This window comes from Lynx rufus, unplaced genomic scaffold (genome assembly GCF_022079265.1).
Source record: "Lynx rufus isolate CCGP_SWC_20201006 ecotype Redwood Valley unplaced genomic scaffold, mLynRuf1.p SCAF_1, whole genome shotgun sequence".
In the NCBI taxonomy this organism is placed as follows: domain Eukaryota; kingdom Metazoa; phylum Chordata; class Mammalia; order Carnivora; family Felidae; genus Lynx; species Lynx rufus.
This window is the reverse complement of record NW_025814823.1, coordinates 117,317,223-117,342,612: the sequence shown is the minus strand read 5'-3', so window position 1 is coordinate 117,342,612 and position 25,390 is coordinate 117,317,223. Positions and strand designations below refer to the sequence as shown.

The 25,390-nt window shown below is 38.7% G+C and overlaps 1 protein-coding gene and 1 pseudogene across 1 annotated transcript in view; both read right to left on the bottom strand.

The window, feature by feature from the left end:
• Positions 1-25,042, bottom strand: part of LOC124515475 (protocadherin gamma-A12-like) — a 31,756-nt pseudogene extending 6,714 nt beyond the window's left edge.
• Positions 1-25,390, bottom strand: part of LOC124516700 (protocadherin gamma-C5) — a 79,992-nt gene that overhangs the window by 40,727 nt on the left and 13,875 nt on the right. The window lies entirely within an intron of this gene.

Below are 25,390 nucleotides of genomic sequence, written 5' to 3'. Positions count from 1 at the left end.
GACTAAGAGAAAGGGAACAAATAAGTTGAATCCTAGGATCTCTCATGTTTTTCCTGGAGGCAATTTTCAGACCATGGGGCAAAAAAGGGGAAATCCAAGAATAATATAGTGATCTTCCTGAGTTGAGGAATAAAAATTAGCATTTAGGAAGACTGAGGAAGCTAAAAATTGTGGAACAGAGACGGAGCTATGTAAAGAACTCCAGAAGTCTGGATAAGGATCCCGTGAGTCTCTGGATGAACTATAATCTGAGCGTGTACAGAATGACAATTATCCTGAAGCTGAGCAAAGAACAAGGGACCTATTAGCTGAAATTTTTCTGGAGCTCACATAGGGATGGGAAATATTTGGATTCCATTCATCCAGAATATAAAAATCTTGACAAACACTCCAAGAAAGATCGCGACTTAGTAGTAGGGCTAATTAGCCCAATGCAAAGGTTTCTATAAATCTTTTCTAACAAAATTTTAAAACAAGCCTTGGAAAGATCAACCAGATCTGCAAATAATTTAACTGCCTTCCAAAAAACAAATTTCAATACTTTTTTAAAGTAGCATTTTATTTTTTTAAGTTTGTTTCTTTATTTATTTTGAGAGAGAAGAGAGTGTGCATAAGTGCACAAGCAGGGGAGGGATAGAGAAAGAGGAAGAGAGAGTATCCCAAGCAGGCTCCATGCTGTCATCGTGGATTCCAACTCAGGGCTTGATCGCATGAACCATAAGATCATGATTTGAGCTAAAACCAAGAGTTGGATGCTTAACCAACTGAGTCACCCAGGCACACCACATTTCAATACTTTTTAAAGAAAAACAACAAAACACAAACACTCAACAATGTAGCATTTACAAAGTTTGCCATCCAATAAAAACATTACTAGGTATGCAAACAATCAGCAAACTGTGACTTAAAACCAGGAAGAAAATCATCACTAGAAATGACAAAAGTAATTAAATTAGCAGACAATGAATTTAAAAAGCTACTGTAAATGCTCTCAAGGATTTAAAGGAAAACATGAAGCTACTGAGAAAAATGGGGAGAAATGAAAAAATGAAATGAAATTTCTGGAAGTGAAAAATACCGTACATGAAATGAAAACTTCACTAGATGGGATTAACAGCAGCCTAGACATAAAGAAGATCAATGAACTTGAAAACATAGCAAAACAAACTGAAAATAATGAAAAAATAGAAACACACTTCAGCAACCTGTGGGAAAATGTCAATTGGTCTAACACAAGTAAAATTGAAGTTTTATAATTGTGTATGTGTGTGTAATAATATTTGAATACAGCCCAAAACTTTCTAAATTTAAAGAAAACTATACACTGACAGACTCAAGAAACTCAATGAGTCCCAAGAAGGATAAAACACCAAGAAAAATACACTAAGGTCATCATTATCAAATTTCTGAAAATCATAAATAAAAAGAAAAATTTAGAAGCAGCCAGAGGGGGAAAAAAACAGTGAAAACAAAGCAACAAAAATGACTGTAGACTTCTTATTAGAAACTAAAACAAAGAAAACTGTCAGTCTAGAATTCTATATCCAGCAAAAGTATCTTTCAAAAATGAAGGTGAAAGAAAGATCTTTTTCAGACAAACAACAAACAAGAAAATATGTAACCAGAAGATTTATTCTGACAGTTACAAGAAACATTAAAAAAAGTTCTTCAGTCGGAAGGAAACTGACACCTGATGGAAATTTGGACTACGTAAAAAAATAAGTGACACAAAGATAAAAATGTACATTACATATGAAAAACTTTTCTTCTCACTTTCTCGTTTCTTTAAAAAATAATTGATTATAGGGGATCCTGGGTGGCTCAGTCAGTTAAACATCCAACTCTTGATTTTGGCTCAGGTCATGACCTCACAGTTCATGAGTTCAAGCCCCACACTGGGCTCTGTGTTGACACTGCAAAGTCTGCTTGGGATTCTCTCTCTCTGCCTCTCTCTCTGCCCTTTCCACATGTTTTCTCTCTCCCTCTTAAAATAAATAAATAAACTTTAAAAAATTGATTATTTAGAAGGCAGGGGTAACCCAAACTTGTAGGAAAGGCTCGGGGAATCTAGGACACCTAGCAGCCAAAATGAAGGTAAAGATGCTGAGCCTGAACCCGGAAACTATGTCCACAAAACCAAGCCAGACTTACAAAGAATTCCAAGAAACTATGATCCTACCTTATGTCCTTTTGAGATCCCGCGAGAATATGTATGGAATTAAACTGGAATTAAACTGAAAATCAGTAACAGAAAGCAGGAAAATCTCCACACACTTGGAAATAAAACAACACAGTTCTAAGTAATCCATGGGTCAACAAGTCATGAAGGAAATTTAACAATATACTGAACTGAACAAAAATGAAAATACGCTTATCAAAATTTGTAGGATGCAACTAAAGCAGTTCTGACAGGGAAATGTATAGCACTAAAGATAAAAGTTTTCAAATCAATAAACTATGTTCCTACCTCAAGAAACTAGAAAAAAGGAGCAAAATAAAAAATTTTTGCAAAATTTTTGCTTTGCAAAAGCAAGCAGAAACAAAGAAATTTTAATAAATACAAGGCCATATATCAATGAAATTGAACTCCTAGATATACACCTAGGAGAAATTAAAAGATATATTCATACAAATACTTGCAGCAAATGTTCATCGTTTTTCATAATAGTCAAAAACTGGAAGAAACTCAAATGTCTATCAATGGACACCTATATAAACAAAATAGGGTGTAGCCATACAACAAAATACTATTCAACAGTAAAAGCAATTAAGGGCTGACACATGCTACATGGATGAATGTCAGCAACACTGTGCCAAGTGAAAGAAGCCAACATAAAAACTACATATTGTCTAACTATATTTATGTGAAATTTCTACAAAAGAAAAAAACTATAGAGACTGAAAATTGGCCAATGGTTGCCTGGGGCTGCGGATGGAAACTGACTGTAAACAGACACCAAGGAAATCTTTGGGATGAAGAAAATGTTCTAAAACTGGATAGTGGGGATGGTTGCACAACTGAATAAATTTATTAAAACTTGTCTAACTCCACCTGAAAATGGGTTAAGTTCATTATACATAAATTATACCCCAATTTAACTATTTAAAAAGATATATATAAATCGGTAAAACTAAAAAGAAAAATAGAAAAAAATCAATGTCACTAAAAGCTAGTGCTTTGAAAACTAATAAAATCAGTAAATCAATAAACTGACAAACTCTAACAATATGGACAATCCTATATCTACAGTGAAACAGAGTATCACTACAGACCCCACAGACATTAAAAGGAATATAAGGGAATATTATGAACAACTGTATGCATGTAAAAGGAATATAAGGCAATATTATGAACAACTGTATGCATGTAAATGCAACAACTTATTTTTCATTTATCTATTTATCTATTTATTTATGAAAGAGGCAGAAAGAGGCAGAGAGAGACAGAGAGACAGAGAGACAGAGAGAGAGAGAATATCCCTGGCAGGATTCATGCTCATGCAGCCTGACATAGGGCTCGATCCCACAACCCTGGGATCACAATCTGAACCAAAATCAAGAGTCAGATGCTTAACTGACTGAGCCACCCAGGCACCCCTAAACTCAACAATTTAAATAAAATGGACCAATTGCTACAAACAAAATGCTAAAAACAAAAGCCACTAGAATACTCACCCAATATGAAATGGATAATCTAAATAGTCCTATAGCTAGCAGACAAATTGAATACATAGTTTAAAAATTCCCCCAAAGAAATCTCCAGGTCCAGATGGTTTCATTGGAGAATTCTTTCAAATTTTTAAATTTTTTTTTCAACGTTTATTTATTTTTGGGACAGAGAGAGACAGAGCATGAACGGGGGAGGGGCAGAGAGAGAGGGAGACACAGAATCGGAAACAGGCTCCAGGCTCCGAGCCATCAGCCCAGAGCCTGATGCGGGGCTCGAACCCACGGACCGCGAGATCGTGACCTAGCTGAAGTCGGACGCTTAGCCGACTGCGCCACCCAGGCGCCCCTCAAATTTTTAAAGAAAAGCTAACACCAATTCTACACAATCTATTTCAGAAAATAGAAGAGGAGAAGACCCTTTCTAATTCATTTTATGAAGCCAATTTTGCTGATGTCAAAGCTAGACAAAGGCAGCACACAAAAAAACTACAAATCAATATCCCACATAAATATAAATACAAAATCCTGAATAAAATATTAGTAAATGGAATTCAGCAACATGTAAAAAGAAGTATATACCATAACCAAGTGGAGCTTATTCCAGGGATGCAAGACTATTCACTATTTGAAAAATAATTAATATTATTCACCCTATCAACAAGCTAAAGAAGAAAAATTATGCAATCATATACAATGGTACAGAAAAAGGATGAAAAAAAGTCAACATCTATTCATTATTTTTTAAAAAACGCAGAAAACTAGGAACAGAGGAGATATTCCTCAGCTTAACAGAAAGAATCCACACAAACCTACAGTAAACATGATACTTAAGAGTGAAAGATTAAATTCCCCCCCTTATATCAAGAACAAAGCAAAGATGCCTACTCTATTATTAATTTTTTTTTACATTTATTTTTTTTTTGAGAGACAGAGCACAAGCAGAGGAGGGGCAGAGACAGGAGACACAGAATCTGAAGCAGGCTCCAGGCTCAGAGCAAGCATTCAGCACAGAGCCCAATGCAGGGCTCAAACCCACAAATTGTGAGATCATGACCTGAGCCGAAGTCTGACACTTAACCAACTGAGCCACCCAGGCGCCCCTCACTATTCTTAGTCAATATAATACTAGAAGTTCCAGCCAGCTGCAGTAAGGTAAGAAAATACAAAGAAAAGACATACAGATTAAAAGGAAGAAATAATAATATCCCTATTGCAGATGGCACATTGTATACAAAGAAAATCCCAAAGAATCTATTATTAAAAAACTCCCAGAACTACTAAGTGACTTCAGTAAGGTCATAGGATACAAGGTCAACATATCAAAATCTACTTCTAAATACTATGATTGAACATGTAGAAATTGAAATTACAAATTCAATACATGGGAATGCAAGCTGGTGCAGCCACTCTGGAAACAGTATGGAGGTTCCTCAAAAAACTAAAAATAGAACTACCCTACAACCCAGCAAGTGCACTATTAGGCATTTATCCATGGGATACAGCTGTTCTGTTTCAAAGGGACACATGCACCCCCATGTTTATAACAGCACTATCAGCAATAGCCAAAGTATGGAAAGAGACCAAATGTCCATCGATGGATAAATGGATAAAGAAGATGTGGTGTGTATATATACAATGGAGTATTACTCGGCAATCAAAAAGAGTGAAATCTTGCCATTTGCAACTATGTGGATGGAACTGGAGGGTATTATGCTAAGTGAAAGGAGTCAGAGAAAGACAAAAATCATATGACTTCACTCATATGAGGACTTTAAGAGACAAAACAGATGAACCTAAGGGAAGGGAAACAAAAAGAATATAAAAACAGGGAGGGGGACAAAACAGAAGAGACTCATAAATATGGAGAACTGAGGGTTACTGGAGGGGTTGTGGGAGGGGGGATGGGCTAAATGGGCAAGGGGCACTAAGGAACCTACTCCTGAAATCATTGTTGCACTATATGCTAACTAATTTGGATGTAAATTTTAAAAAATAAAAAATAAAATTAAAAAAAAACTCAACACAATTTCCAATTATTCAAAAAATGGAATTCTTAGGTATAACTAACAAAATATGCATAGAACTTACAGAATGAAACTTTAAAAATGCTGATGAAAGAAATAAAAGAATATTTAACTTAATGGGGAGACCAACCTAATATTCATGGTTCAGAAGACTCAACATACTAAAGATATCAACTCCTCCCTACCTCCACTTTGATCTCTAGATTTAACACAATTCCTCAAAATATGAACTAGATGTTTTTTGTACTACTGACAAGTTTATTCTAAAATAAACATATAGTGGCGCCTGGGTGGCTCAGTCAGTTAAGCGTCTGACTCTTGATTTTGGCTCAGGTCATAATCTCACAGTTTGTGAGTTCAAGGCCCATCCTGGGCTCTGCACTGATGGTGCAGAGCCTGCTTGAGATTCTCTTCCTCTCTCTCTCTCTCTCTCTCTCTCTCTGCCCCTCCTCTGATCACACTCACTCTTTCTCTCAAAATAAACATTAAAAAATTACAAAAATAATAAAACGTACATATATAGGGGTGCCGGGGCGGCTCAATCAGTTAAGTGTCTGACTCTTAACATTGGTTCAGTCATGATCCCAGGGTTGTAAAATCAAGCCCCATGTCAGGCTCTACACTGAGCGTGGAGCCTGCGTGAGATTGTCTCTCTTTCTCTACCCCACTACCCTCTAAAAATTTAAAAAAAAAAAAACTTTTAGTTAAAAAAAAATACATAATGAGATAGTAAAACATACCCACTAGAATGGCTAAAATTAAAAAGTTTAACAGGAAGCATTGGGGAGAACATGGAGTAAGCAGAGCTGTCATACAATGCCGATGAGAATGTAAAGTACGACCTCTTTGAAAAATAGTTTCGTAGCTTCTTATAAAGCTAAATATAGATTTCCCATGTTATATGATCCAGCAATTGTACTTTTAGGCATTTACCTGAGAAACTAAAAATATGCCCACAAAAATTTTTACATAAATGTTCACATCATCTTAATTAAGAATAACATCAGGGGTGCCTGGCTGGCTCAATCAGTTAACCATCGGACTTCGGCTCCTGTCATGATCTCAGGTTTGCGAGTTTCAGCTTCACACTGGGTTCTATGCTTATGGCTCAGAGCCTGGAGCTTACTTCATATTCTGTGTCTCGCTCTGTCTTGCCCCTCCTATGCTCATGCTCTATCTCTCTCTCAAAGATAAATTAACATAAAAAAAATTTTTTAAAGAATAACACCAAACTGGGAACTCAAATGTCCATTAACAGGTGACTGTAAAAACAAATTGTGATGTATCTATACAATGCATTATCAATCAGCAATTAAAAAAACAAGCTAATGAACACACAACAGTGTGAAGGAATTTCAAAAACATGTAGAAGAAAAAGCAGACACAAAAAAGTACATGTTGTAGGATTCTGTTTAGAAGAAATTCTGGAAAAGACAAAACTAATTTATGGTGACAGGAAGCAGATCAGTGGTTGCCTAGATCCAGTGATGTGGGTAAATGATTGTGAAGGGGCATGAGAAAGCTTTTGGAGGTTATAGAAGTATTGTATAATTTGACTGTATAAATGGTTACACAGGTGTAAACATCTGTTAAAATTCAATGAGCTGTATAATTTTTAAAGGTACATTTTATATATAAATTACGCCACAGTAAATATAAATTACGCCACAGTAAAACTGATTAAAAATTGTTTTAGGGCCACCTGGGTAGCTCAGTTGGTTAAGCGTCTGACTCTCGGCATCAGCTCAGGTCATGATCTCACTGGTTTGTGTGTTTAAACCCAGCATTGGTCTCCGTGTTGACAGTGCAGGACCTGCTGGGGATTCTCTCTCTCTGCTCCTCCCCTGCTCACGTGCTGTCTCAAAATAAAATAAACTTAAAAAATTGTTTTAAAACAAAATGTGAAAAAGTATATATAGGCATTCCTTACTTTGCAGTTGTGCAGGACTGTAAAAAATAACCACTCAAACTGACACTGCAAAGTAATCTTAACAATCAATAGAGGAAATTAGAATTGTTCCGTGACCTTTAAAAAAGTTTTTGAAAACATTAAAAACTCCTACAGGGAAGTAAAAAAAATAGTGAAACTAATATTTATTTAATACATTATAATCTGAGACATTAAGAACAGCTGAGAATTACAGGGTTGGCTTTTTCTCATCCTATAATTTATAATACAGAGCAAACATCTTTTCTATGCCTTGGAAAATTGTCAAGACTTTTCGTAAGTTTGGATCAACTTCCAGTATTTTATGTATCCTTGGAGCTTTCAAGGTCATGAAATATCTCCAAGAGTTCCTCTAATGTGAAGGTTTTTTTGCTGGTGTCATTTTTTTCTGGACATTTTCATCCTTTTTGTCACAACCACTTTCCTGACTTATGCCAGTAAGTTCACATTCACAAAGCTCCTTAGGCTACATGTCTAGAGACTCTTGAAGGTAGGAGTGTCGACATTTCCAGTGTCAGCTATTTATTCTATAATTCCATTTTCTAAAATTTTATTTTTTTAAAGTTTATTTATTTTGAGAGAGAGAGAGAGAAAGAGAGGGAGAGCACATGCAAATGGGGAAGGAGTAGAGAGAGAGGAGAGAGAGAATCACAAGTAAATTCCATGCTGTCAGCAAGGAGCCCAATGTGGGGCTCTATCCCATAAACCATGAGATCTTGACCTGTGCAGAAATCAAACATTGGATGCTCAACAGACTGAGCCACCCAGGTGCTCCTTAAAGATTTTAAGTAATCTGTACACCCAACATAGGGCTTGAACTCACAACCCCAAAATCAAGAGTCACATGTTTTAATGACCAAGCCAGCCAGAAGCCCCTATAATTCCATTTTTATTCAATTTGAATTTCACTGACTGCATTATCACTTTCGTTTATTTGCTGCACTTTAATTTAGGTGGTCAACTCCCTCTACACATTTTTGTAAAATGTCATGTGGGTTTATCTCTGGGAGACAAGAAGGCAACACAACTACATGCTTTGCTGTCTGTGCATAAACTAAATAACAGTAACCAATCTCTGACAGACAGAAAGCCGCTAGGTGATTGGTTACCTATCATGGTGCATATCTGTCATATGCAAAGTAGTCTGTGGACTAAAGGGCTAACAGTGACATTTATGCTTGAAGTAATTACTCAGAGAAAATGCCATGGTAACTGAAATTTGAACTGTTTCTATAAGACTGGTATTATTTAAACCATATGTACGTATGTGTATAAACACACACACATATGAGAATGATAAAGAGAATAAAAAGAAAGAATAAAAGAAATGTAGCAAAATATAAATTAACAATAGCTAAGTCTGGATAAAGGGTATATAGTTCTTTGTGCAATTCTTGAAAGCCTTTTGGAAATTTGAAATTATTTCAAAATAGTTAAAAAGAAAACTTGCTGTGAAGGCACCTATCAAAATTACAAACCTATTTACTCTTTGACCCAGCAATTCCACTTTTGGGAATTCATCCCACATATATACTGCACATGCACAAAATAATGTCAGTACAAGACTTTTCACTGCAGTTATTTGTAATATTCAGAGACTGAAAACATCCCAAGAATGAATTTATCTATCAGGAGACTGATAAATAGCACAGTGTAATACCAAGCATCTGTTTAAAAGAAAAACTTTCCTTATGTATTAATATGGAAAGACTTTTAAAGGATACATTGTAGAGTAACGAAATCAAGAAAAAGAACAGGGTATGTTATCTGTTTTGTAAGAAAAGTGGGGAAAATATATATCTAGATTTGCCCCTATCTGTATAAAGAAATGCTTAAAAGAGACCTAAGAAACTAATAAAATGTATGTGGGCAGGAGGAAACAGGGGCAGAAGAGTAGGACAGGAATGGGAATAAGACAATATATACCTAATATGCAACCATTTCATTTTTGAACGATGTAACTGTGTTTCTCATCACAAAATAAGATAAAATTACTAAGATTGAGGTAGATGGCAGAACTATAAGGACTCAAATGAAAAGCTGCCCCTGGAATATTATTAGTTGGGAAAAAGCAAGATGCCGAACAGTATACTTACTATAAAATGATCCCTGTTGTGCAAAAAAGAACACACATTTACATATACCAAAAAAATGCTTGGAAGTATACATAATCAGATATTAACACTACTGGCTTCTTAGAGGTGAGTCTGGAGACAATTGTGGGTGGGCCGAATCTGATGTTTTATTTTTTTATGTCATTTTTTTAAAAATTTTAATTAAAAAAAAATTTTAATGTTTATTTATTTTTGAGAGAGGGGGAGACAGCAAACAGGGAAGAGGCAGAGAGAGAGGGAGACAGAGATTCCCAAGCAGGCTCTGTGCTGTCAGTGCAGAGTCTGATGCGGGGCTCGAACTCACAAACCGTGAGATCATGACCTGAGCTGAAACCAACAGTCAGACACTTAAGTGACTGAGTCTCCCAGGTGCCCCAAGATTTTATTTTTTAAATAATCTCTACACTCAATGTAGGATCAAACTTAAACACTGAGGTCAAGAGTCGCATCCTCTACCATCTGAGCCAGCCAGGTACCGCTTTTATATCTTTTTAAATTGGAGTATTGTTTATATACAGTGAAAAACCAAGGATCTTGAGTTCAATGAGTTTGGGCAAATGTATACAACCATTTAATTTACCACTCTATCAAAATAGGGAAAAAAATTTAAATTTTTAAAAATGTTTATTTATGATAGGGAGACCAAGTGCGAATGGGGGAGGGGCAGAGAGAGAGGGAGACACAGAATCTGAAGCAGGCTCCAGGCTCTGAGCTGTCAGCACAGAGCCAGACGTGGGGCTCGAACTCACAAACTGTGAGATCATGACCTGAGCTGAAGGTGGATGCTTAACCAACTGAGCCACCCAGGAGCCCTGAAAAAATATTTTAAATTTATTTATTTATTTTGAGAGTGAGAGCATAAGGGGGGGGGGCAGAGGAGGGAGACAGAGAGAGGGAGGAAGGGAATCCCAAGCAGGCTCCACACTGTCAGCACAGAGCCCCAACGCAGGGCTTGAACTCACGAACTGTGAGATCATCCCCTGAGCTAAAATCAAGAGTCAGAAGCTTAACCCAATGAGCCACCTAGGTGCCCCAAAGTATGAAAAATATTTATCCCTTTATGGGGAGAAGTTCTACCATCATTAACACTGACAGTTGCAACTTAAAATGCTTAACTACCATTAATTTATTCAGGAAATATTCATTTAGAGCTTAACAATGTCAAGGACTGTTCCAGGCCTTAAAAATATACCATGAAGGGGCACCTGTCTGGCTCAGTCAGTTGAGAGTCGACTTCGGCCCAGGTCATGATCTCCCGGCTCGGCTGGTGGGTTCAAACGCCTCTTTGCTGACAACTCAGAGCTTGGAGCCGGCTTCAGAGTCTGTGTCTCCCTCTCTCTCTGCCCTTTCCTGCTCACGCTGTGCCTCTCTTTCTCAAAACTAAATAAACATTAAAAAAAAATTTAATATATACCATGGAAAAGAAATAACCCCTTGTTATGAAGGAGCTCGTATTCTTGTTAGGGAGAGAAAGTGAACACATTGAGGAAGAAGCAAATACATGTCAGATGAAAGTCACAGAACAAAAATTAGTATCTTTTTAACATGGTTACTAAGAATCCTAAAGGATGTTTAAGTTTGTGTGGGTGTATCTTCCAAGTGTACTTGTAATATTAAAATTCAACAATTTTATTATTGTTGCTACACATCTCTTATCCTAAATATTCCTTATTTGAAATTCTACTGTTTATAACCCAATAATATATGGTGAAAAAATACTAGCCTAAAAACATGCATGAAAAATATACAATCAAGTGAAAGAAAATTAAGCAACAACAATCTAAAACATCCTGGTAAATTATAATCCAAACAATTCTAGAGGCAGAAAAGAATTGGGCAGAGCTAATGTGAAAAGTAGAGTGAGCATGAATTAAACAAAGAGGTTCTCTGGGTGCTGGATGTCTTTAACAGTGAAAAAGGGATCAGGAAGAAAAATAAAGAACAGGGGTAGCACTGTAATGAACCCAAAAACATACCAGCATAGAGCTACCAGGAAGCTTATCAAGCTCAGCCTAGTGAGGATCTATCCATCTGAATGGACTATCACAATGGAAGGAATCAAAATAATGGTTACTATATGTCCAACCACCTTCTTAATATCTGGACGTGGATGTTTCACAGATCTTAAACAACATGTTTACAACTCAAATCCTAATTTCTCTGTTATCTACCCTTCTCTAGTCTTCCACAACTCACTAAATGGTACCTTTGTCCATCCAGTTCCTTAATTCACAAATCTGGCAATGATTCTTAATCCCCCCTTTCTTTCAATCACTGTTTTTCTTCAATTAACAATATTTAATTGTAAATTTACCAGCCAGGCAATGATCTTTCCAGACACTAAAGAATATAAAAGAGAAAACAGTCCCTACCTTATGGAGCTTACATTCCACCATTCCACTATTCTCTTCTTGAATCTATTTCCTAAGTATATCTCCAATCCATCCATTTATTTCTATAGCCACTGCCTTCCCTTCAATCCAATCCAGCACCATTTTTTATCAGAAACACTGCCATGGTCTCCCATCTATTTTTCCTACTTCCATTTACAACCCTCATAAATCAGTCTGCCACACAACAGCCAGAGAAATATTTTAAAAATTCAAATCATATCTTGTCACTACCGTGTTTAAAACTTTTCAACAGCTCCTATGTACAAAAGTACTTAGAATAAAATCCAGAGTCTTTAATATGGCTTACAGGACTCTGCCTGTACCTCATTTTTAGCTTCCTTAGCCTTTTTCACTTGCTCATCTTTTTGGAAGGACCTTTACACACACTATTTCCTCTGCCAAACAATTTCTTCTTTCATCTCCTTGTCACCTGGCTAACTTCTACTCATCTTTCACATCTCACACTAAATTTATCACTTCCTGAAAGAAGCCCTCCCTGACCCTCAGGCTAGGGTAGCCCCCCCCCCCATTATAACCTCTCTTAGCATCCTTGCTTTTCTCCTTGGTAGCATTTATCAGACGTATAAAAGACCGTATCTTAGAAAGAGACCCATTAAGTCAGGAGTCATAGCTGCCTTATTCACTGGTGCATCTTTGGCACCTAGGACAATGGCTTGCATATACCAGGCAGTTAATAAATATTTGTCGTATAAATGAATTAATGATCCAACCACCGCTAGACTTGGGGCAGACACTAGTGTTTACTCTGTTTTGGGATAGGCTCTTCCAATCTATATATTTCAGAGAATGGATGCCTGAATTTATGTAGATGTGGTTTAGACTTAAACTATATACTTTTACATTATATTCTCACACAGTATTAGAATAGAGTACCTTGCACTTCTTGTGTTTCAAAACCAGGTGCAGTATACAAAAATAAACAGCAACAATCAGAAAATGAAATTAAAATATATTTTACAGTAACATCCCAAACTATAAAATATGTAGGAATAATTTAATGAAAGATTACATAAGACCTCTACACTAAAAACTATAAAACACTGCTAAAAGAAGTTAAAGAAGATCTAGATACATGGAAATATAGTACCACTCTCATAGGTTAGAAGTCTCATTATTGTTAAGATGACCCCTCTCCCAAAAGATTTATAGATTTAGTGCAGTCCCATTCAAAACCCTTGCAGGCTTTTTCCCTCTATAGTGAGAAGATGACTTTTATTTGGAAAGAGAAAAAGATTATGAACAGTCAGAACAATGCTGAAAAAAAAACAAGGAAAAAAAATGGGAGGATTCACCAACCTGACTTCAAGACTCACTATGAAGCGACAATAATCAAGACAGTGTGGTTGTGGCAGAAGGATGGACAAACAGATCCATGGCACATGACAGGAAGTATAGAAACAGACCAACTTATATCAAATGATTTTCAACAAGGGGGCCAAAGTAATTCAATAGGAAAAGGAACATCCTTTCAACAAAAGAACAAAAGAAAAAAGAAAAAAGTCAAGAACCTTGACTCCTACCTCAATGAATTCCTACCACATATCACATGCAAAAATCAACGTAAAATAAGATAGGGGAGTCCTGAGTGGCTCAGTCAGACTTAGGCTCAGGTCATGATCTCCTGGTTTGAGAGTTGGAGCCCTACATCAGGTTCTTTGCTGTCAGGACACAGCCCACCTCAGATCCTCTATTTCCCTCTCTGTGCCCCATCCCCCTCAAAAATAAACATTAAAAATAGGGGCGCCTGGGTGGCACAGTCGGTTAAGCGTCCGACTTCAGCCAGGTCACGATCTCGCAGTCCGTGAGTTCGAGCCCCGCGTCAGGCTCTGGGCTGATGGCTCGGAGCCTGGAGCCTGTTTCCGATTCTGTGTCTCCCTCTCTCTCTGCCCCTCCCCCATTCATGCTCTGTCTCTCTCTGTCCCAAAAATAAATAAAACGTTGAAAAAAATTTTTTTAAAATAAACTAAAATAAAATAAAGGAAAGGAAAGAGTCAACATGTATTAAATAAGTGCCCTTTGCTCACCAGGAATACTCACTGCCTTCCCTAACACACTGCTAGAGAAAACACTACACAAGATAAAGTGATACGCCAGTGGCACATATTTGTTGAGATTCTTGCCTTTTCTTGGTTTCCAAGCTTTAGCAAACTCTTCAGGTGAGCAAAAGAAACCAGGTTGAATATGCCAAATTATGTGATTATATGAATTCCTTTTAGAGATCACCAGGGAGGTAATAAAGTTAACATAGTTTGGACAAACAATAGAATCCACACCAGTAAGGAATCCTACCATGACTAACCAGACACACTTTTATGTATCTTCTTACTAATATTCTATTTCTCTTGACTTGCCAGTAATTCACTCTTTTCAACTTTCTTATTACCCAATTTATCTAAATACACTTTCCAAGGTTAAGATTTCCTTTTCCTTTTTTTGTTACATTTTAGACTGCAATCTTCCAAACCACTGACAGTGATATATAAAAGGGAATTTTAATTGTAAATGTTATTCCATAATTTTTCAAATGTTTGTAAAATGTAAGTTGAGTGAAATGTTATGCTAACATTATTTGGATCCACCTGATTACAACGAACAACCCTATCCAGCATTCTGTGCTACCTCAAATTCACTTTAAGTATCCATACCAGCCACAAGGGGGTAGGGAGATATTTGCTGTTGGATCCCAGCTCAGGATCTGAGGTGCAGACTTGGGCGATGAAGGTGCCAGGGAGGGCTGTTTTGGGCCACATGGACCACTAGGTGGCCTGGTGGAAAACTGGCCTGCTGTTGATGTCACCAACGTGTAGAGGGTGGTCCTTCGGCTGGAAGAGAGAGGTAAGAGGTAACATTGTACCCTAGGGTCAGCTCCTAGTCCAGGGCCCCATCTGTTGCAAGCATGTAGTAATTACTGATAAAAGACAGAACTAGTGATAGATTCAATTCTGAATCTATACCAGAAATGTGACCTCCCTGTTTTCTCCCAAATCTGGATCATGTGGGTTTTTTTGTTTTAAAGTTTTTTTTTTTTTTAATTTATTTAAGTATTCTCCACAGCCCATGTCAGGCTTGAACTCATGAGTCACATGCTCTTCTGACTAAGCCAGCCAGGTACCCCTGGATCCTGTGTTTTATACAAAGTGATTACTGTCAAAGGTAGGGAATCTTCAGAAATCATTGTAGAAATAAAAGTAAGTATCAGCTCTGGGATTGTCATTATCACCGAAAATTTTGATCTCAACTACACCAGGCAACCAGTCCTCCCCATCGCTGTTCCTTGCTTCCAAAACCATAGAACATTTTTAAATCTCATCACAGCCCAATGAACTTAAAAGTTTTCATTTCAACACAACTGTGATCAAGATGAAACTGGATACAGGTACTCTGGGCTGCCAAGATATATCTGATCTCCACTTTACTGCTCTCATATGGATCAGCAGCCCTCATCCTCACCAATGGAAGTGGCTCAGGCAGCACGTTTTCTCAAAGGATGACCCCGTATACATTCTGGCTGAAAATGAGTAGGGAGATACAGTTGCATCAACCACCAGGGTGGAGATCTAAGCAGTGCTGCTTTGGGGCTGTCTTTGACATCTAAGGCTGTCAGGACTAAGCCATGTGAGTTTTGCTTTTCCTAGTCTATTGGCTTCTCTAACGCAGGTTCAACCTATTTGTTTCCACTGTTGATCTCTTTTACTTCAAAGACAAATATAGTCCTGCTGCTAAGGTGGCAAAATTGCTTCCAACATCAGTGTCTTCTGTAGGTTCTATTACAAATCTTGCCCCAAGCTGGGTCAACTCAGACATTTAAGTCAGTAACGCTCCTGCTGAACTTTGCATCTTGACTATCTAATGTAGAAAACATTTAAAGGATTTTCAACTACCATTTCTAAACATTTGACACAAACCATGGCATATGGGCATATCTGTTTCAGGTCCATCCTGTTACAATTAAGTGTCCGCTTTCTTAACTCAGAGTGAAGTATTCTTTTACCACATTAATCCACAGCTTCTGAACAACCAAGTCCTGGACACATAGACCTATATCCTTGGAAGGGTCCAATGAATAAAGTCACCCAGCAGAAACCTTACAGATCTCCCTGTTAACCTCTATTTCCACAGTGACTCACAGCAACACTCTAAGTCTCTGCCTTAGGACTTCAGCCTGAAGTAATCAGAGTTCAATGATCTTAAGAGCTGAGAAAGATGTTTCTCACTGGAATTTGTAGACTGAGAAGCAGCAGTAGTACAGCCTTATTCATGCAATTAAATATTCCTGGGAATTTATATTCTCACTGACTCCAGCATATGAGGTCAAAGTGGTGACTTGTTTTTTTTTAATTTTTTTTAATGTTTATTTATTCTTGAGACAGAGACAGAGTGTGAACAAGGGAGGGGCAGAGAGAGAGAGGGAGACACAGAATCCGAAACAGGCTCCAGGCTCTGAGCTGTCAGCACAGAGCCCGACATGGGGCTCAAACCCACAAACTGTGAGATCATGACCTGTGCCGAAGTCAGACACTTAACCGACTGAGCCACCCAGGTGCCCCATGACTTGTTTTTATAGCTCTTCATGCTTAAGTTATTTTTTAGGTTGTCTCTTTTTTAAAAAAAATTTTTTTGTGGGGCGACTGGGTGACTCAGTCGGTTAAGAGTCTGATTCTTGATTTCAGCTCAGGTCATGATCTCACAGTTTGTGAGATGGAGCCCCAGGGTTGGGCTCTGCGCTGACAGCACAGAGCCTACTTGGGATTTTCTCTCTCCCCTTCCCCTGTTTGCACTCTCTCTCTCTCTCTCTGAAATAAATTAATAAACTTATAAAATTAAATAAAAATAAGTTTACTTTAATTTTTTTTTGTATGGAAGTCTCAGGATGAACTACTGGCTGGATCTTCAGCTGCAAATACGCAGAAAGCATCTAAGAAGTTTCACAATATTGAAAGCTTATGTACAGAGGCAACTATTTAAAAATGTTGACACATCTCCAGTTCCTTAGCTTTGCATAGATAGGTCAGAGAGTTGGCTCTTATTAGGAGTTTGATATAGAGGAAAAGCAAATGTAAAATAAGTAGTTTGTGCTATGATTTTTCCCCAAGAGACTACTTTCTAGTCACTGAACTGAAGCCTTTTACTGAATATTTAGAAGGGGTACAAACCATTGTGTGGAATGCTTCAGAGACTTAAAGATGAACTAAGAAATTATACTTGTCCTTCTATGGCTTCTCTAAGAGAAATTGTGGAGATATTGATTTCTTTTACATACAAATTATTGAGTCTATGGTTCATCTGATAACAATTTCTTCACATTTTTCTGAACCACAACTCTTCCCATTTGGTATCAAGTAAACTCATACTCTAGCAAATATATTTTCAGGGCGCCTGGGTGACTCAGTCAGTTAAGCGTCTGACTCTTGATTTCAGCTCAGGTCATGATCTCACAGTTTGTGGGTTTGAGCCCTGAGCCCGGGCTCTGTACTGACAGCATGGATCATGCTTAGGATTCATTCTCTCTCTCTCTCTCTCTCTCTCTCTCTCTCTCTCTCTCTCTCTGTCTCTCCCCCCCCCCCCCGCTTATGTTCTCTGTCTCTTTCTGAAAATACATAAACATTAAAAATTTTTCAATTACATTTCATAAGCTATCTTTTCCTGCCACATTTTAAGAATCCTAAACAGTGTGTTCTTTTATTGATAGCTTTTCATTAGATATGGTTTCCTAAAAATGAACTCTAAGTGTAACTCTAGAGAGTAGTAAACCTATTTGATCAACATCTCTTTGATCAACAACCCTTCACAGGTGTTTGCTTTAAAATTTTTTGAAGTAGCTTTACTGAGGTATAACTGACATACAAAGAACTACACATATTTCATGTGGAGGTGTTTTTTTTTTTAACCTGGTATATGGCACAAAAATATAATTTTCATCAGAACTGTTCATGATCACAGCTATACTCTGTCACATGTAACTAAGAAAACTGTGATAAAGCCCATTTATTTATCATTAGCCTTCTAATTCAGTTTAAAATGATGTATGGGGGGGGGGCGCCTGGGTGGCTCAGTCGGTTAAGCGTCTGACTTCAGCTCAGGTCATGATCTCACGGTCCGTGAGTTCGAGCCCTGCGTCAGGCTCTGTGCTGACCGCTCAGAGCCTGGAGCCTGTTTCAGATTCTGTGTCTCCCTCTCTCTCTGACCCTCCCCCGTTCATGCTCTGTCTCTCTCTGTCTGAAAAATAAATAAACGTTAAAAAAATAAAGACTGCAGAGATTAAATCTCCAGAAAAAAAATAAAAAAATAAAATGATCTACGGGTTGCATAGTCTCAACAAGATGTACAGTCTCACCAAGAATCCTAGCCTATTTCTGCTTCAAACAGCATAAAATCTCTTCTAGAATGGATGTGGAGGAAGAATATCTGCTGGCAGATTACATTTCCACGTCAGGTGGTATGAAATAGTGGAGCTGCAACTTTTAAGTTATAGCTGAACACTTTAACTTATTAGATTAAATGAATGCAAACCCACCTTCCTTAACACACAGGAAGAAAACACAGTCTTTCACATAATTTCATTACTGGAACAAGCACAAAAGAAGCATCCAAACCTACTGCCTAGTTTCTCTAAAAAATATCAACAAATATACTAATTATCAATCCTAAATTATCAACAAATATTCTAAAGCTAAGACTGACATGTTACATTAAATGTGTTATGTTAGCTTAAACTCTCATGTTGCCAAAACCAAATGACTCCAACTTTCAGGTTTTGATGATACTTTTTCCAGTTAAATCATCCTAACAATCCTAATGAAGTAAAAAGTTCCTTTAAAGGAGAAATTTCATAGGACCCTTGGTTAGGTTTCACTATGGTTCAGAAAGAGACAAATTAACACTCCTACAACTGTCCCATCCAAAACAATGGTTCCTGATCTTTTATGACCCCAAACAGGGGTTTCTCAATCAAGAATGTGCCTAGGGAGATCCTTTGCCCATTCTGCCATGTGAGGTCACAGCCAAAAGCCTGTGATCTAGAAGGAAGCCCTCACCTGACCATCCTGGCACCCTTATCTCAGAATTCCGGCCTTCAAAACAGTGAGCAATACATTTCTGTTTATAAGCTATTCATCATCTAATCCCCTTTGGTGGAGGGGATCAATTAGTATAAACCAGTTATAATGTAAGTCATAGGGATGTAATACACAACAAAGGAAAGTCAGTAATACTGTAATAACTTTGTGTAGTGACAGACAGTAACTACACCTATGGTCAATGTAACATACAGCATAGAGAATTGTCAATAATATTGTAATAACTCTGTATAGTGACAATAATTAGACATATCAAGGTGATCATTTCGTAACATATAAAAATGCTGAATCACTGTCATACACCTGAAACTAATACAATATTGTATGTCAATTATAATTCATTTTTTAAAAAAATTTACAAATGAATGCACCTAAGCACTTAAGCTTTTTAAATTAGCTTTCATAAAAATTCTAGAATAGTTTTACTTCCATTCACATGTCATCCCATTGTACCACCCATAGAAGCACACAAATCATTACTTTTCACAAAATGTCAAGTAAGCTAATATTGAAAGCTTGACTCCTTTTTATATCAACAATGTAAAAATATGGCCACCATTAATTACCTATTATAAACAAGATGGTTTATATGTTATCACTACTCCTCACCACAATCTTTCAAATTATACATTATCTCTATTTTGCTGAAGCTGCTAGAGATTTAAAAAACTTGTTAAAGGTCACAAATTTAGGAATTACCTCATTGCAAAGCTGCTACTTTTCTATATTATATCTTAGAATACCGATAGCAAGTAATCCCCAGAGCACACACATTTGTCCATTCATTCACTTAACAACTAATTAATGGAGCCTATTTAGCTCAACTGAAAGCATTAGTTAAGATCATTGCTATATGAGATACAGCCTAAAGGTCATGATTGTTCATTGTCCCAACTTGTAATCATTTGTCTCTAAATCAGGTTAAGTGAACAGAAGTCAGCATAACTGGACTATAGCAGTTTAGCTTCCCAAATAATTTCTGTTGTGTGTTATGTCTTTCATTTTGAATTGACCACCATATGAAAACCAGCCTTGTGATAAACATTTTGATAGCTTTTACAAAACAGGACGTTACACTGCCGTCTAATCCTGATGATATCATTTAGAAAGTTCTACTCATTAAGTTTCACCTGGAACTTAAAATACAAAATTTACATTTTTAGATCAGCTCAAAAACTTCCTTTAAAAAAAATCAGACAGAACCATACTATTTTTCCTTTTTTTGTCTTGGTTGTCACAAAATATAAAGTGACATGTGAATTTCATTACCAGTAACACGTCTCACTTTAGGGCCATTTGATTACCTTTCTTTCTCAAACGATTTCTAACTTCTTCCGTAAGTCCAGATATTAACTACTGTATCTTTGGAAGGAGACAGGCAACAACAACAAAAAATAAGGATGCTAGGATTCCCTACTCCTGTATGGAATTCACTAAAAAATCCAGGCTTTTCAGAGATTCCAGCAATGTTTTCCTAAGACTACTATACATTAGTGTTCAATTTAGGTTCAACATTATACTAGAAGCATAAGGCTCTCAAGAAACACTTAGAATCTGAGCACTATCCAAAAATTTTTTCTGTGTGTGAAAGTTACAGGAAACTTATATAAAAGAGATTACTACATATTCACCACATTACCAAAACACTCAAAACACAATTTGTTAGCTGCGTGTTCCACAAAGTCATCATTAAGATCAGCAGTCCGTACTGCTAAACTAAAGAAATACCTCACCTGGAAACACATACAGACATTGCCATCCCAAAATCTCTAATAAGTCTAAAAAATAAACAATCTCTTCAGTTTTTCTTCATGACAACACTTACACTGTTTGCATATTTCTTTTTTATTTTTTTAAGATTTTATTTTTAAGTAATCGCTATACTCAACATGGGGCTCAAACTCACAACCCCAAGATCAAGAGTCACATGATCTACCAACTAAGCCAGCCAGTTGCCCCTGTTTGCATATTTCACTGAGAAAGTTTTAAGCATGTAGGAAATAAACTTGGTGTATTTTTAAGTTCAAGAATTGTATGAAACCATGTAATGACTTAAGACCTGAGAAAGTACAAATGTATGCATTACTAATGACCAGAATTACTTCACGTTAAAAGAAATTAAATGCACTTCATTAATTCGTTAGCAGTTTCATATGTAGTTAGAAGCCCCTCTACCCATAAAAGTTTATTAAAAATTTCATTTATGCTTTTTATAAATTACAGTGAATTTCTCTACAAGAATGTGTGTGTAAGTAGGCTCTTCGCCAGCAGAGAGCCCAACACAGGGCCTGAACTCAGGACCCTGAGATCAAGACCTGAGCTGATATCAAGAAACCAACACTTAACCCACTGAGCCACCCAGGTGCTCCAAGAATTTGTGTTTTTAACGGATAAACTAGCATCAGCTGTTCAACATAAAAATGTTATGTACGGGCACCTGGGTGGCTCAGTCGGCCCCCGACTTTTGCTCAGTTCATAATCTAGCAGTTTCTGAGTTCCAGGCCCCATCTGGCTTGCTGCTGTCAGCACAGAGCCCACTTCAGATCCTCTGTCCCCCCTTCTCTGCCCCTCCCCTGTTTGCATGCTCTCAAAAATTAACATTTTAAAAAATGTTGCACGGCCAATGGTAAATAAAAAGACCAATTAAAAGCAGGCATATCTTGTTAATTAGAAAAATTACACAGGATACTAACAAAGTACTAGAGTGATTATAATATTATAATATACAAACACTATCACAAATAAGGCGTGAGAGAAGGCGTGATGGGAGCCCTGAGAGAAGACCTCCAGGTTGGTCACTGGTGTCTGCCACGCGTATACAAATTTTTTAGTGTGTGCTTTATCAATGCTGAATATATACTGAACATACATTCATTAATGGATAGTTATATTTAGAAAAAGCCAACTACCTAACAGCAGAAGAGGGTCGTTTCTCCCACTGCACTCCCGGCTCAGGCGCCTGTCTGCATCATCAGGCTGTGGGAAGATCACGTGATTCCCGCGAGAGTCCGCGGGGAGGGAAACCTCGTGGAATATGTCTGCGGGAAAGCGCGCACCCTGTCCACGCCCACAAAGCCCGAGGCGGACACGCCCACCAGCCCGCCTCTTGAACCCTGGAGCCGACTCCAGGCGTGCCAGCGCCTCAGACTGAGCGCCAGCCGCACGATAACAATGACGTGGAAGACGCAGGAGGTTGCGGCTACGGCCACCACCAAGTACAGCGTGTGGTCTGAAGAGTCAGGGTCAGCTGGAGGCTGGACATTGCCCAGATCAGCCAGAAGTCTAGGATGCTGTCGGCGAAGGCCACGGTGAGCGTGATGGTGGCCGAGAGAGGGGGCTGGCGGTGATCCTGCACCACCACCACCAGGCTCTGCTTGAGCGAATCGCTGTCCAGCAGGGCCCGTGCAGTGAGCACCTCGCCCGTGTGCAGCCCCACCGCAAAGAGCCCTGCCTGGCTCGCTAGCCTTGAGCAGACTGTAGAACAGCCAGGTGTTCTGACCAGAGTGGTTGTCCACCGCCACCACCTTGGTCACCAAGGTGCCGGGCTCTGCGGATCGTGGTGCCAGCTCCACGCCTGTGGAAACGTCAGTGGAGAGAGTGGGGTACAGGACTTCTGTCACGTTGTCATTCTGGTCCACCACGAACAGGCTCAGAGACACATTGATGCTGAGTGGAGGATCGCCGCTGTCACGCGCCATCACTTGTAGCTGCATGTCTTGGAACTGCTCATAGCCGAAGGAACGCAGTGCATACAGAACGCCAGTGTTGGAGTTGATGGAAATGTAGGATAGCGGTGGTCCAGGGAGGGTGTTTTTGGCTAGGAAGTAAGTGACCTGGGCGTTCTCTCCATAGTCCGGGTCGTAGGCCATTTTTTTTTTTTTTACCTTGTCATGTATTTCTTTTTTTTCCCAATATATGAAATTTATTGTCAAATTGGTTTCCATACAACACCCAGTGCTCATCCCAAAAGGTGCCCTCCTCAATACCCATCACCCACCCTCTCCTCCCTCCCTCCCCCCATCAACCCTCAGTTTGTTCTCAGTTTTTAAGAGTCTCTTATGCTTTGGCTCTCTTCCACTCTAACCTCTTTTTTTTTTTTTCCCTTCCCCTCCCCCATGGGTTTCTGTTAAGTTTCTCAGGATCCACATAAGAGTGAAACCATATGGTATCTGTCTTTCTCTGTATGGCTTATTTCACTTAGCATCACACTCTCCAGTTCCATCCACGTTGCTACAAAGAGCCATATTTCCTTCTTTCTCATGGCCACGTAGTACTCCATTGTGTATATAAACCACAATTTCTTTATCCATTTATCAGTTGATGGGCATTTAGGCTCTTTCCATAATTTGGCTATTGTTGAGAGTGCTGCTATAAACATTGGGGTACAAGTGCCCCTATGCATCAGTACTCCTGTATCCCTTGGGTAAATTCCTAGCAGTGCTACTGCTGGGTCATAGGGTAGGTCTATTTTTAATTTTTTGAGGAACCTTATGGAGGCTCTTCTAGGGTTGTTCTCTGCAATATAGGTAGATTAGAAAGCGTCGGAGAAGGCTGGCAGGTTGTCTTTGGTGTCTGCTACTTTCAGTGAGACGTGAGTTTCTGTGGACAGGGGAGGACTTCCTCTGTCACTGGCGATCACCGTGATGTATCTAGGAACCTTTTCTCAGTCGAGGAGTGTGTCTGTCACTAATGTATAGTAATTTCCACAAGACTTTTATAATTTAAATGGCACATACTCTCGGATGAAACAGGTCACTTGTCCACTTTCCCCAGAGTCTTGATCATTTACATTTAAAAGGACAATTAATGTCCCTCTGGGAGAGTTTTCCAGAATGGAGCTGGAGAGAGAGAGAGGTGACAACTATTTCAGGGGCATTATCATTTACATCCAATATTGTGATCAGGACTTTGGCTCCTGCAGAATATCCTATTTTATCCATTGCTTGCCTTTCCATCTCGTAGAATCTCGATTCCTCATGGTTCAGGTCCCCTATTGTTGAAATTGTCCCTAAATTAGCATCTAGTTTGAAAACCGGGGCCGCATTGTAGTCTACATAACAGAAGGAATATCACTTCCGCATTGGCTCCTTCGTCAGAGTCGGCAGCCCTTACCAGAAGCAGCTTAGTGCCCACCACCATGTTCTCTGGAACACTCACGCGGTACTCGGACTGAGCAAATATTAGTGTGTTGCCATTCACATCAGCTGCCATCACACGAATTCGCTCAGTGCTTGTGCGCACTGGGTCACCCCCCATCGGAGGCTGTGAGAACCAGGTGATGAACAGCCTTCTGCTCCCGGTCCAAGGTGCGCTCCAAAACCAGTTCTGGATACTTGTTACCATCCACTCCGCTTTGCATGTCCAGGCAGAAGTGAGTATTATTACTACTGAGTCCGTAGCTCTGAAGAGAGTTCTTCCCGATATCCGGATCCCAAGTGTGGGGAAGCGGGAACTGCAACCCAGTGGCTGCGTTTTCATTCATTTTTATTTCTAATTCATCTTCCCGGAAATAGGGGGCATTATCATTAATGTCTCTCACTTCTATCACTACCTCGTATATTTTTACTTTATCTTCCAACAGAATCTCCAGATTTAATTGACACTTGAAGACCCCTGTCTATCCTGTCTGCAGAGATAAGGCTGCCGCTTCGGGGGTTTAGAGCTAAAAGCTGAGTCCTACCTCTGGAGACTATACGGACTCCGCGCTCCTCTAGCTCCCAGGGCTCCAACCCCAGGTCCTTGACGATGTTGCCCACCCTGAGCCTTTCTCCAGCTCCTCAGGAACTGAATAGTGAATTTGGGTTCATCTGGTTTCCCACAGAATCCCCAGGAGAACTCCCAGCAAGACAAGCCCTTTGCAGTCGCCTAGGAATCATTGTCACTTTCCTCCAAGATTATTTTCACCTCTTCCCTTGACTACCGAAGTAAGGTCCAGCTTTTCCAGTCTTCAGAATCCAACAGTTTCTTCACAATCCTGAGGTGGTTAGCTTCTATCTGTGTTTTGCGATTCACGCCCCTCCTGGGCAAGCAGGAGGCAAGCAGGAACTCTGTTGTTCTTTTCCTGATTAGTGAACAGCGGTGCTCAGAGCCCTAATGAATTACTGCACGATCTTGAGGATTTTTGGTTTTTGTACCTTAAATAGCT